Consider the following 14,699-nt stretch of genomic DNA (forward strand, 5'->3'; position numbering starts at 1 on the left):
TACAGAGAGATGAAATATCCAGGAAAATTGCATATAATCATTTAAAGCTATTCACTGATGAACTAGAGGCAGCATGGGAGGCTGCAGGGCTATTTCAGGCAAGTTTTTCCAGTTGGTTATAGAGACTTTTGTTCCACTGACAGTTGTAGTGACAGTTGAAAATCCCAAGGTTTAATTTAAGCACATCTGTCTTCACATCTAGAATGATCTGCATAGTCTCTGCAGTGCTTTATGGATGAGTGACATCAAAGGTGGTCTCCTATCAACTTCCTCCTGGTTACGGGAGGAATTCTCTTGTCCAGTTGAAAACTTAGCTCTTTGTGACACTGAGACATTTCAATTACTCATTTTTATTAGTTGGGTGTCCATTTAGGTCAGTTAATAGCACTTAGTAGCTACTAGCCTCAGCTCTTAGCATTGAGGTTTACTATTTGATTCCTGCGATAATGTTAGTGAACAAGTCTTACAATTATCCCCATTTTATAACTATGCAGTGAAGAGCTAAAATTAGCTTTATACAGTAAGCAATATAGAGAGGATTTGAATCTGGTTAATCTGAAGTATCTATCTTCCTGACCATTAGTCTTCATCGTCTCAACTTTATTCAGAATTATTCTGGTAAAAATTGCCCTCAGTCTTGCTTCAATGACAGTGTCTCCATTGTCGTTGATGATAGTGTTTTTTAAGAAAGGACCTCACAGGATTCTTGTCCAGTTGAGACATCTGAAGTTAGGGAGTCGGTAAAAATGGTCTCTTCCTGTGTGAACATGGTTCGGACCAAAGCAAACTGTGTCCCAGGAGCCTTTAGAAAAGTGGTGGCTTCTCAAGTCCCCAGGAAGGTGCTCGGCTCCTACACCTTTGTCACCAATTCTTCCTCAAGATCATTGAGAAAATTTGAAAATAATGTGCTGGAGGAAACTCTATGTATGCCCAACTCCCAAGTGGCAAAAAGTCATCAGGGAATTCAGGCTGTCCCCTAAAGATTCTAAAAGAGAGACCCAGATTCCTAAAGAGCAGGAAGCAGTGGCTTAGGAAAAACAAAGAGAAAAGTGTGTCCTTTGCAACCTGATCACAGAGATGATGAAAATGAATAGAACTTATCTGAATAATGTCTTCAGTTTACTTACATATTCTAGGATGTAAATTTGGGTAAATGAGCTTGTCCAGTTGGCTTGTTGAATAGGCATTTAATTGAAAAAAAAAATGAGGCTAAAATTAAGCCATTCAAAAGAAACCAGCTATAAAAGTGGAGAATTTTTATAATTTGTAAATTTGAATTGCATATTTGAATTTATGTCATATGCTCCTTCTTTTACCTGTTAAACTTCTTCCTAAAATCAACATTACATGATGCTGTCTTTGCTTAGATTTTTGTACTGATGCAATCGTATGGCCATTGATTATAGAAATAGTGCCATATTGCTATGGCACATTTGCCTTAAAAATTTGACTTAGTCTTTTTTACAGTAAAAAATTCCATATTAAAAAAAAGAAAGGGCTTCACTGTACCCTTGGGATTAGCTAGTACGATGTGTGGGTAAAGGCTGTTGCATATTTATTTATTAATTAATATTTGTGTGTTTAGGCCTTTTTGGAGGCCAGCAGGGGTCATTGAATCCCTTGGAAATGGAGTTGCAGACTGTTGTGAACACCATGTGGTATTGGAAATCATATCTGGGCCTCAGAAAGAATAACCAGTACTCTTCACTGCTGAGTAATCTCTCCAGCCCTGAATGCTACATAATATAAATTCTAAAACCAGTGCATAACTCTACAGTACCCAGTAGTAGTGGCAGACATGAGATAGCAAGACAGCATTCAGTTTTGTTAATTTTAGTGGAGAACCAGGTGTCATCTAGGATTTTGTGTGGCTATGAGTCACCAAAAAAGCCACAAGTGAAAATGATTTAAACCACATGCCTATATCTCATTTTGATAAGATGATCATTGGGAGTTGGCCATCCAGGTCTGGAATGGACAGAATTGGGGCTACTCACATATTTTCTTTCTCAGTATACCTCACAGTCCACTCTAGCCACTCAGACCATCTCAGCCAAACTCTGACATTCTTCCCACTTTCCTCGCAGGTGACATCACCTCGTAGTGAGTTAAACTTGAGTTTTCTATCTCTCATGTGTGTACTATATATCCCAATTCACATTATGTTACTAAAAATATTTCAAAAATTGAGGCCATTGGGATGGCGTTGAACAAGGGATGTGCAGGCAAGGGATACCTACCGATTGAAGAAGAGTGTCTCCTGTGTAAGTCTTGATAAACATGAATCACTTAAACTAGTTTTGAGAAAGTGGAAGGTCTATCCTGGAAACCAAGAAATGTAATACCACAGGCTTTCAGGACCATTTCACATTCTATGCCATTTCACAAAGAATGGAAAACCTAGGCTTTCTGGAGTGATCTGAGTGGTTCATATTAGAAACCTGTTTATAGAGTGTCAGATAATGAATTTCTAGGTGTTGTATTCCATATTTATGTTACATAACATTTTTTTCTAAAGAAACATAATTCTGAATCTACTCTGTAGGCAATGGTTTTACTTTGATGAATCTTTCTCTAAATTTCCCACTTCCCTGCCACATTTCTCCCTCCAAGTCCTAAAGTACCTTCTGCATTCCTTCTTTGGGAAGAAGAATTCTAAGCTTCTTTCCAGAGCCTTTGCTAATTGCCATAGTCTGCAACCCCTAATTCTTTAATAAATAATTGTTCATTTTATCTGACAGGCTTTTCTAAGCATTACCGTGACACTGAAGCCCAGAGGCTTTTGAGTTTTAACAGACTTTATCAGTGATTCCTGTTTAATTTGTCTATGACCTCAGAGTCAAAGCCAATAATCTAACAAACTCCAGTGTAAGGAAATACATAGAGAATTGAGGTTCAGGACAAACATGTCATGGGAGGCACTTGGAATTCACGCGCAGCTTTCTCTCTTGGTTGTTATTTATTTCACAAGCTTTGATTTAGTCTCTATAATATAAAACATAATAAGCACTCATAGCACTACATAAGAATAAAATGCAATTGATACACCAGAGACTTGGCCTTTGATAAACTCTCTGTGAGTGGCAGGTGCTCTTCATAATGATACGTGTTTCATATACAGTTGATAAGGAAGGGGGTCAAATCTCCATATTTGCGTGATCTCTTTCAGTAAACGTTTAGGTAAGTCACTCTATGCCATTGTTTATCATGTGAAATGTGAAAAGGAATACAAACCCGACTGAGTTTCACTATTAAATATAACAGCATAAGAAACATATTCAGCACAGTAATTGCTAAGCAATTGGTGGGCTACTAATTCCAGGTTTTTCTTTCTCTTTATTGTTATGCTTTAAGAAATAGAATGGCTAAAAAGAAAAAATGGTATTCTGAAATAAACTGTTTTATTGTATGCATATTTTGCATCCGAGGAACTTTATAGATTACATGAGTGTCCATTTCTCTGCACAGGTATTGTCAGAAGCAAGTATTATTTTTGTAGCTAAATAGTCAGAAGTGTGAAAAGGTGTGTGTGTGTGTGTGTGTGTGTGTGTGTGTGTGTGTCTTACTGGACTGTATTGGACCCTCAAGCCTTAGAATAATGACACAAAGACCTATTATTTTTTATAAAAGCTTAGGCATTATACCAAGGCTACATGTCAGCAAGCTCTTCGAACTTAACTTAACCTGACTATTTTAGACCACATCCCGCGACAAGGCCTATTACCTCTCACTAGGTCCCTGCCCCTGTTCCTTCCATCCCCGTGTCATGCTGGCAAATATTCCCATGTCTGATTCTTCCCACAATTCCTTTTGCTACCCAGAAGCCCCAACTTTTCTCTCCTGCCTCAGTTATTAGCCATCATCTCTTTATTAAGCCAATCGAAAGGTGATGGAGGTGTGTGTTTACAAAATACTGATGCAGGTAATAATCTATAAGAATAACAATGTCAAAGTCTGGACAGTACCCAGTTCTCTGCCTGGTACAGAAATCAACATTTGAATATTACAAAGACAACCTTTAAGCAGTGCACAAAATGTTACTCCAAATACACACACACACACACACACACACACACACACACACACAGAGAGAGAGAGAGAGAGAGAGAGAGAGAGAGAGAGAGAGAGAGAGAGAGAGCACTCTAGGTAATACTAGATCTAGGATGATAGCCAGGGGATCTTAGACAGCACAGAACTTCCCTTCAGAGGATGACATTTCAACCACCTATAATGCAGATTATTGAATATACCAAATGCTGCCCAGTTACATTGTTCACTACAGACTGCAGATATTTAAAAAATTGTACAGAGAGAAGCCAGACATATTCTCTGCAATTGTAGGAAATCCAATTAAGTTCTTGTGTATGTGAACTTAGGCTACCGCATGAGAAGATCCTGGGTTTCACACTTGCTCATCCTGAGAATCCATGGTTTAGCTTTGAAATAATGAAATGCATTAAAAGTGTGGTATTAGCCCTCAGATAATTAATCTATTCAAAGTACAGGCATATTGGGAAATCTTGGTCTGTTCTTTATACTAAGACAATACAGAAAGTCATGAAGACGCACGGTTTAGTGTGCTGTTGCCCCACGACTTTTGTGTAGCTTCAAGTTTTCTGGTGTTTAATTTCTGCTGCCATGGAAACTGTCCTGACAGTGCAGACTCTCAGTGACTTCCTGTGAGAATGGTGGCAACATATCTAAGACAAGTGATACTGTCTCTATTACCATCAATCAATATTTATTGAACTCTCCCTGCCTGTCTTGAGCTACATTAGGAGCTCTGCAGTGAAATTTGCCCCCGGCTTCTGCCTGGTTGACGTGAGACCCAGGAGGTAAGGCAAGCACAGTTAACCAGTTCCAGAAGACCAAGAGAGAAGAATCTAAATCCTTGAGAATTAGGGTGTTTGTGATTGAATCACAGAGCCTCAGCAAAAGTTGTAAAGCACTCCAAATGTCTAGTGTAGATAAAGGGATTAGAGCCCATCAGAAGCAGCAGCTCTGAAATTATGACTGCTTAGGAGATACAGGCTCGGCAGGTATGGTTTTCTTTAATCCTGTGGTCTTGTCTACTGTTGGATGTCTTAGTTTCTGTAACTATCCCTTAGTGTTTTAGAGGATTTGGGATTTGCCAAGCTCACAGCATCAGGTCAGAGTGAAGTTTCTGGACCAAATCTATTGAGATTCTTGCCTCGTTTTGTCTGTAGGAAGCTTTCCTACAGCCTCTCCTCTGTTTCTGTTTGTAATCAGCTTTCTGGAGCAACATTCTGACGGAGCCTCAGATGTGATTTCCCATCTCACCTTGACTCCCAGCCCCCTCCGAACTTCTGTATCTTATCCCTTCAATGTACACCTCAGTTCTCTCACCTTCTTTAGAACAATTAATGAAGGTAAAATAACCTTTATGCTCAACATCATGCTAGTTCTATGCTAGAATCAATCTTCTTATCTTTCCTAATTGTATTTTCTTGGTCCTGACTTTTCTAGTTCTGTGAGTTAAATTACTTTTTTCACAGTGAAACCTCATTCCCTGCATTTCCCATCATCTAGCTGTTTATTTCTCTTGTTTCCACTGTACTTAAGTAATTGTCATATGTCATATCTGCTCTGGTTTATTTGTTTAAATGCCCTTATCTACATTTGCCTTGTACAATCTTCACTGACATGGCTCAGCTCATAGATTCTGTCAGTATTTGGTATCAGTGTTGATATATTTAACAAAAATGAATGAAGCAAGAAAATTTGACTTTTAACAAAGAAATAGGCCCTGTTTTCTCTAACTCTATCTTCTTATTCTTCTGAGGTAAGGAAGTACTTTACATTGCTAATAAAATGGAAGGGAAATCAGTGTTACTGTCACTCTCTATGTTACTAAATGATATAGTCAGCCCACACTAGCTTGTGTTAGTCTATAGTAAGTCAGTTTTTAATATTGTGCTAAAATAGTTACACACACACACACACACACACACACACACACACACACACACACACACACACAATCTGCCTCCCAATCAAATCTAATGCTCAGCCACAATGGAGCCTTTACAGGATCTATTAAGTAGCACCCATACTGCAGGAAGTTTGATGACAGATTCAATGTTGTGTTTGGGGGATGCAAATGTGTTTTAGTTTTTCAAATGGGGAAAGTGAGAAACAAAAAAAAAAAAGAATCTGTAGATCTTCTGTTAACTAAACTGGTAACTAAAATTTAATAACGGCACAGTTACTTTCTCTGCTAAAATTATTATGTGTTTTTTTGTGCCATTATCATCTTACTTTGACTAGAGCAGGAAAGGGTAGAAGCCAGCAGTGTCTTTCCCTTGGTTTCAAAGTCCTGCTTTCTTCCAGGGTGATAGTGTGCTCCATATTGGTTCACTTGGCAGGTGGCCCTTCTCAAAGAATGGCTCAAACTGAGCACCTGGGCCAGCCTTACAAAATGCTTTGCACTTCTTGAATGGGGCTTCTTTGTGCCTTGTGAGGTGTAGTACTCAAAAAAGAAGCCATTCAAATATAAAATCTGAGACATTTCAAAATTAAATGTATAGAGAGATTATTTTCTATTTTGGCTTATTTGTACTTTTGTTTGTTTCTGTTCTCACTAAATAACCTCTCAAGTGGATATGTCTCCTTAGTGCTGAGAAACAATGTTAGCACCTGGTGGAAAATACCAGAGTTAGATATTAATGACTGAAAGATGCTGTTTCTACAGAACATGTGTATCATTGTTATCAGTTCTGGCGTTTACTTTTATCACCATTTTCAGAACAGTGCCAACATATGTAACCCATGGTAGCAGATAGTATTGAGCTCTCCCAAATCCTTTCTTTTCTTTCACTGAAAATAAAATACTGAAGTCATTCCAAAGAAATATTTTAACAAATTTTGAAAACAGAGAAATAGCATTCACTGGGCTATATTTCTTAAATTCTAGATAAAAGGTGGCATTTAAAACAGAACTATTACTGGTGACTCACCAGCATGTCTTTCAGGTGGTAACATCTTACTGTTAAATATCCTCAAGCACTTCCAGGCATACGGTTTAGAGATGACCATATTTTTGGACATATTGAAAGTGCTTGTTACCATATTTTACCCATAGATTCCACTAGGAGTTTTGCCATCAAGACCCAGCTGCTTCTTTTTCTGAAATGAACCAGAAGATTCTCATTTCTTAGTGCTTCAGTTCTTTTTCTTTCTTCTGATATAGACATCTCTATCGCATGCCACTCTTCTGCGAATCTGAGGTGGTATTAAGAACTTAACAAAGGAGTACATTTTCTCCCTCTACCTGTTCATATAGTTGTTAGACTATAATAGTTATATTTTAGGAAAGAAGAATAATGCACAATGCCTTTAACCAGTCATAGGGTCAAATAGGACAGTTGCGCACAGAAAATACTCAAAGTTCATTGCCGTTTCTTCTTGTGTCCAGAAAAGGAGAAAACATTGTACTGCCAACAGAAAGTATTCCCAAGGTCAGATTTCAGCTGTACAAATAAGAAAATATTATGCCAAGCACTTGGTATAACAAATCTCAGTAAATTTTATTGAAGTTTAATATTATACATGAAAGCCAGAGGTCAAGTATGCCAATAATATTCATTAGTATTGACAAATGCCTGTCTGTGTTACAGTGTTCAAAAGATGGTATCTCTGACTTCTTACATCCCAGCAACCTCCTGTATTTGACATTAGATATGATTCCCATACCTTCCTTAGCATTTAAGTTCCACAGCTGCCAATTTTCAAACATTTGATAGGATTAGATTTGCAGGACTCCTTGACCTAAGACCACTAATTGGCTTCTCACTGATCTGGCTAAGTAGAACAGGCTGGTCTCAAAGTCAGAATCTTCCTGCATCAACCTATCAAAAGTTGAGTGACAGGCATTTGCCACCATGCCCAGCTAGCTTCCTCTGACTTCCCAAAGAACTGATGTCATTCCCACCACATAAGGATTTCATAGCTTCTCTTCACAGTATTTCTTTTGGGATTAGTTAATGACTTGGGAGAGAGGGGAGAATCAGTTTTCCCAAGGAATGAGGCTTCTAATTTGTTATCTAATTCCAAGTGGTCAGCCTTAAAGCCAAATATATGTGAACATCAGTAAATGGACTAAGTAAGTTGTATTTATAAGTGTGTATACACATACTATGATAATTAAAAGAAAGAGAAGAGAACTACAGAGATAAATGAAAGCAGAGGAAGGCTTGGAGGCTGAGAAAGGGGACAAGGAACAGGGAAGCAGGATATACTAGTAAGGGATTAAATACGACAAGATATATTATACACGTGGATGAAATGTCATAAAGCCACTGTTTTGTAAAGTTAATAAATGTCATTAAAATAAAAAAAGAAACCCGATGAAGAATAGTAGTCACATTCTTGAATGTCCCTGAATTCATTGTGTGGGGCAGTTAATGGTGAGAGCGCTTTCTTTTCTGGTTTAAATTGCTCTTCAGGGCTGTCATGACTACCTCTCCAAGACTGAGAAGAAAGATTTTACTTCCACTCATTTCTTTAGTCAATTCCTCTGGCTACTGCACAGATGAAGAGATTTGTAGTCAAGATAGCCAGTGAAGAAGGAGTAAAAGTGATAACATCACATAGTTACTTATTGGTCTTATGATATTCCCTTCAGTTGTTAAACAGAATGTTCAAAGAAACATCTGCCCTTGGGACATTCTTAATCGATTTAAAGAACTGAGATAAGTACTTTATGACCATGTGGGACCAAGGGTGCCCTGTGTCAGCAGAAAGATAATTAATGTCAATTACTTTGGATTACTGTGATCAGGTATATCTCACAGAAGACACAAGATATAATCTGTATCTTAAGGGCTGGATAAAAGTCACTCCATGAAAGTTATGAAATTATGGTTGAAACATTAGTAAGAATTTACATTCTTGACACATCCAGAGCATGTCAAACACAGAGGTGAATGTTAGCAGCAAACCACTGAACTAAGAACAGGACCCTCTTTGGGTGAATTAGAGGAAGGATTAAAAGAGCTGAAGGGACTTGCAACCCCATAAGAACAGCAATGCCAACCAAATAAACCACTAGCAAAAGACTATACATGGACTGACCCAGGGGTCCAACTGCATATGTAGAACAGAATATCCTTGCTGGGGCACCTGTGGAAGGGGAAGTCCTTGTTCTTAACAAGGTGGGACCCTCAGTGCAGGGGAATGTCCAGGAAGGGGCAGTAAGGGAGGTGGATGGGGGGGCACTCATATGGGGGAGGGGGAGAGGATGGTGGGCTTATGGACAGGAAACCGAGAAGGGGAATAACATTTGAAATGTAAATAAAGAGATATATCTAATAAAAAATTAAATTAAAAAAAGAATTTACACTCTCTAACAGTGATAAGAAAGAACAAGCTAGCATGTGTTGGAGTTTAGGTATTAGATAAATGTAGATATTAGTGTACATGTCACTGATTTTAAATCCATAAATACGAGAACTTATGGAAGTTGCAGAAAAGGAAATGCTAAGAGTGACTTCTGCTTAAGATAAGCTAACTAATGTTACAAAAAAAAAACCCTAGAAATAAAAGAGGATACAGCAGAAGTACTTGGAGTTCAGTGAATCTAGAGAGTGGAAGTAGTGAAATAGTCTTTTGTTTTGTTGTTGAGACATTAGGAAGGAAACACAAGGGCTTAATGACTAATCCAGTCACGGATAACATTGGAAAACACTCAGCAAAGCAAGCTCAGGGATTTCATTGAACTAAAGGAAAGTTGAAAAAACTACGAAGAATCATTACATCCTTTTAACAGAATTTTAAAAGTAAAATAATAGAAAGAGAATCACGAGACGACAATGTCAATTACCGTCTCTTAATCTGTTGCATTTTTTTTTTTTTTTTTTTATGTCAGTCTTCACTCCTGCCTTCCGAGTACAATGCCCAGGAGTTTGTAAGCACAGCAAGGGTTCCTTCATTCTCTCACCCTTCTACTAAAGACTATATTAGAAGTACCTCTTCCAGCCAGGATCCAGAGGTGGCTTGACTGATCCTCCCTGCCATTGGTCCAGGGGCTCTCCAAACTTACCTAGTCATGAATATTCTTGGACTGACTGCTCTAACATTTTTGCTAAAAAGCATACAACATTTAGTTAACACACAACTATTTTTGACAGCAAAAACTTGATCGTTGTAAGGAGGCACAACTCAACCATATTATTTCCTATTGTGATTTGATCACTCAAAATTTTATCCTAAAATTTTATTCTATAATTAATAATTTACTATCAATTTTCTTGTTGTTCCATGATTTACTTTCTTAAATGGATCTCAAACTTACATGGATAATTTATTCTAAAAACTAAAACCTGTGGTAAAATATTTTTTTAAAAAATGTTCAACAATGGGCTGGAGAGATGGCTCAGTGGTTAAGAGCACTGACTGTTCTTCCAGAGGTCCAGAGTTCAAATCCCAGCAACCACATGGTGGTTCACAACCATCTGTAATGAGATCTGCCTTCTTTTGGTGTATCTGAAGACAGCTATAGTGTACTTATATAAAGTAAATAAATAAATCTTTAAAAAAAGTGTTGAACAATGTTTGGGCATGATAGGCTTTTAACTTGTTTAGTAAGAAAAAATGTCAGTGTGTTATGTATAAAACAAATATGCACTATAGGAATGCAAGAAAATTTCAATAATATTTTCTTCCTTATTAAATTTTGACATGTTGAAAAATATACATCAATTACCAATGTTTAGTTGGGTAGGAGGGAAACTTTATAGAATGTCTAAATTCTGTAACTAATCAGAAAAGTTAATTTTTTTCTATTGGCACTTTTCTGACTGTTAACAAAAAAATTTTTTTGCTCATATATAAAATGAAAATTGTATGAATGTGCAATTCCCCTAATTTTGTTACTGTATTTTATTTCGATATCATTGTTTATATTTATATTATTGATACTTATTTCATATTTTATAGACTAAGTGATTTTATGCATATCTCTTTTACTTATATTTTAATATTCCCCTTGGATAGGAGTGCCTCCAGAGGTCAACAGACAGTTAGTATAAAGCTATTGTGATGTTTTGTATATGCTTGGCCCAGGGAGTGGCATTATTAGAAGGTTTGGCTCTATTGAAGTAGGTGTGTCACTGTGGTTGTGGCCTTTATGACTCTCATCCTAGCTGCCTGGAGGTCAGTATTCTGCTAGAAGCCTTCAGATGAAGATGTAGAGCTCTCAGATCCTCCTGCACCATGCCTGCCTGGATGCTGCCATGTCCCTACCTTGATGATAATGGACTGAATCTCTGAACCTGTAAACAAGACCCAGTTAAACGTTGTACTTATAAGAGTTGCCTTTGTCATGGTGTCTGTTCACAGCAGTAAAACACTAAGACAGAAGTTGGTACCTGGAGTATTTCTGTGATAGGCCTGACTATGCTTTTGTTTGAGTGAATGTGGAATTTGGGACTTTGGAAAGCATTGGAATGCTTTAAGTTTGGTTTAATGGCTAGCCTAGTAGAATATGGAAGACTTTGTTGCTGAGTATGATTTGAACTGTGCAGACCTGGCCCAAGAGGTTTCAGTGGGGAAGAATTTCAGAATGTGGCCTAGAGACTGTTTTTGTGGTAGTTTGGTGAAGAATGTGGCTACATTTTGCCCTTGTCTGAAGAGTCTGCATGAGATAAGACTCAGATTAATTGCATTGACAAAGGAGGTCTCAGAAATACCCATCATAGACTTTGTTTTCTAGTTAAGTCTCATGATGAGGATTTTAAACAAGTATAGCAAACTTAGAAAAGAAAAATATAAAATATATGGTTTGAGTATTAATGGGGTAATAGGAAGTGAATGGAGCTGAATCTTGTGTTCAAGGAGCTAAAAAATTAAGGGAGTGGGACTTTGGGGCAAGATCCTACCCAGCTAAGTTTAGATACAGGCATGGTGGTACACGCCTTTAATCCCAGCATTACAGGAGACAGCCATGCAGATCTCTCAGTTCAAGGTCAATCTACAAAGCAAGTTCCAGGACAGTTAATCTTAGGCAGTGAGGAAGTTGGAAAACAGAAAGTTGGTAATAGAATAAGGGGGGCCATGTTCCATCCCCAGTAAAGAGCAGAACATGTCAGCTTCAACTATGTGTCTCTGGCTTTAGAGTCAAGAATACAAGGGACTACTGGGACAATTGATTCTGGCTAGCTGGATCTAAGAAATTTGTGGGGATTAAGAAGAAACCAGTAATCACTGTGGTGAAATCTAGCAAATGTTTTCTGAAAGCACAGAGAAGTTGGGTTCCAGAGATTGCTATGGTTGTACCTCGTGTTGAAGCTGTACTTTATAATGTATAAGAGTCACCCAGGTGGCACTGTTTTGAAGACATGAAGGGGTCATGAAGAACAACTGAAGTTTGGCACTGTGAGAGGCTATCGAAGACCATTGGTGAAGGTACAGCCTCAGTTGCAGTTAATGGCCCAAGACTAAAGGGGTCATGCAAAGGATTTGAGGTTTGGCACCATGAAGAGAGCTTCTGAGAGGGTTTTGGTGAAGCAGTGGAAGACCAGAGTATATTAGAGATGCCAGTACTATGGAATGATTACTAAGAACAACAACAGCAATGGAATGGATCAACCTGAGTTTAGAGTGCTACAGAGGGTGGAGTTGGAGAAGTGATGCCAGTCCTTTTGAGGAGCCCAGATCAAATGTGGATCCTAGACATTGAAACAGGGAGCTGTATCCTTGAGGTTGCCTTGGAGACCCCAAGATGTTCAAGATGCCAGAGCCATGGGATATCTGCTGAGGAAAGCTGCTAACAGGGAGTAGAACCAGCCCAGGAGAAAGAAGTTTGTTACAGTCAACAAAGATAAAAAAGGAGTTGGAGATCTGAAGACTGTTTTGACATTAGACATAGAGATGCAGAGTTTGGAGTTTGGCCAGCTGGTTTCCTGTCTTGATTTGGGGATTACAGTTAAGTGATTGGATGAATCTCAGAAGAGACTTTGAACTTGGTCTTTTAACATTATTGAGACTGCTATAGACTATAAGAACTTTTGAAGTTGGACTAAATGTTCCTGCCTTGATGATAATGGACTGACTCTTTGAACCCGTAAGCCAGCACCAATTAAATGTTATTCTTATAAGAGTTGCTTTGGTTATAGTGTCTGTTTATAGCAGTAAAACCTTAACTAAAACAGCTATATTCAAGTAAACGTAATAGGAAGGCACAGAAATACACACAGGCATTTTCACACACAAATGCACGTAGATGGACACACACAGACAAACACACACACACATACACATTCACACAGACAACTAGATCAATAGGTTGAAATTTTAATGAATTTTGCTCCAGCCAGCGGGGGTTCAGAGTAGACCTGGGAGGGGGCGAAAGAATCGGGGACAGGAGGCGCAAAGAAGAGAGCAAGTCTGTGTTCTGATCAAGCTCTCAAAGTTTATTTCAAAAAACAGCAGCTTATAAAGTCAAGCAGGCAGGAAGGTTACCCAAGACAATCCATCACTGCCACCACCCTTCCTATAGCCTTAAACTATAAATTGCAGGTATACACTGATAAGAACAGACAACTGGCTAGGTGTCCCAAGGCTGGAGGCTGTAACTGGCTTAATTTTCCTGGAGATAGGGGCCATACAATGAGCAGAGCATTCCTAAGAAGAATTCCTGAGACTGAGAGTGCTTGGCTCCCGGCAGAATTTTCTCCAACGTTATGACTAGAAAGTCGTAGTTTTAAAATATACTATATTTTAAAATGCGTACATTGTATCTTATAATATACTTTTTAAGTAAGTGTCCACTGAGAAGTTTATAATTGACGTCTCTGAAAATTTGTTTTATAAATTAACTTGTAACATTATAAACAGAAATGAACTTTTTAAAAAGGCTCATTCTTAACATTTGTGCAGATCTAGATGCCACTGTAATTTTATCTAAATTTGTAGTGATATCATATATATATATATATAAAACTCTTACATATAATTTATTTTGCATGCTTACACATAATTAAGTTCAAAACTTAATTTTATTAAAGTAAATGCAACATAAATATTTAAGCAATAAAACAAAATTTGAATCATATAAGTTGTAGAATTTATATGCATATTATTGTGATTTGTTTTAAGACCTGCATTATTTTAACTTGCTGAATAATTTATTCAAAAAGATTGCATGCTCAGCTATTGTTGGTTTTGACACAAATCATAAAATTATGTCATATTAGCAGATGAATTACAGCTTTGTTTATCTATGAATTTTACATTTGTCCCCATTCAATTATTCTGGCAATTGTTGAGTATGTTGTGAGAATCTCTTTTTCTCTCTCTCTGTTGTTTTAGTATTATCAATTTTTATTTTGTGTATTTTTACGACTGTTTATACATGTCATTTTACTGACTTGGCCCTCTCATCATTATGAATATTCTTATTTATTCCTGGTGTGACCTGGAATGCCTCTTTTTGGCCCTAACTTAGAAGTACCAATTTCTGTTCTTTCTCAGGGCTACTTTAAAAGTTCAGTATTTTTTTATGCTGAGTAGTTTTATAACCCATTTAAAAGTAGGATTCAAATTAATGTATGTCTTACTTTCATATCCTGTTACCCTTTGACTGTGTGTGTGTGTGTGTGTGTGTGTGTGTGTGCGTGAGAAGGTGTATGTCCAATATGTAATATCTGTGGATGTCACAAGTGATATTGGGAAAATTCATC

General features: G+C 37.6%; 1 pseudogene; it reads left to right on the top strand.

Annotated features, from left to right (window-relative positions):
* Window positions 1–767: 767 nt before the first annotated feature.
* On the top strand, window positions 768–1,094 carry LOC116898294 (annotated as a pseudogene).
* Window positions 1,095–14,699: the final 13,605 nt, after the last annotated feature.

The sequence above is a fragment of the Rattus rattus genome, chromosome 4 (genome assembly GCF_011064425.1).
Source record: "Rattus rattus isolate New Zealand chromosome 4, Rrattus_CSIRO_v1, whole genome shotgun sequence".
Taxonomy (NCBI): Eukaryota; Metazoa; Chordata; class Mammalia; order Rodentia; family Muridae; genus Rattus; species Rattus rattus.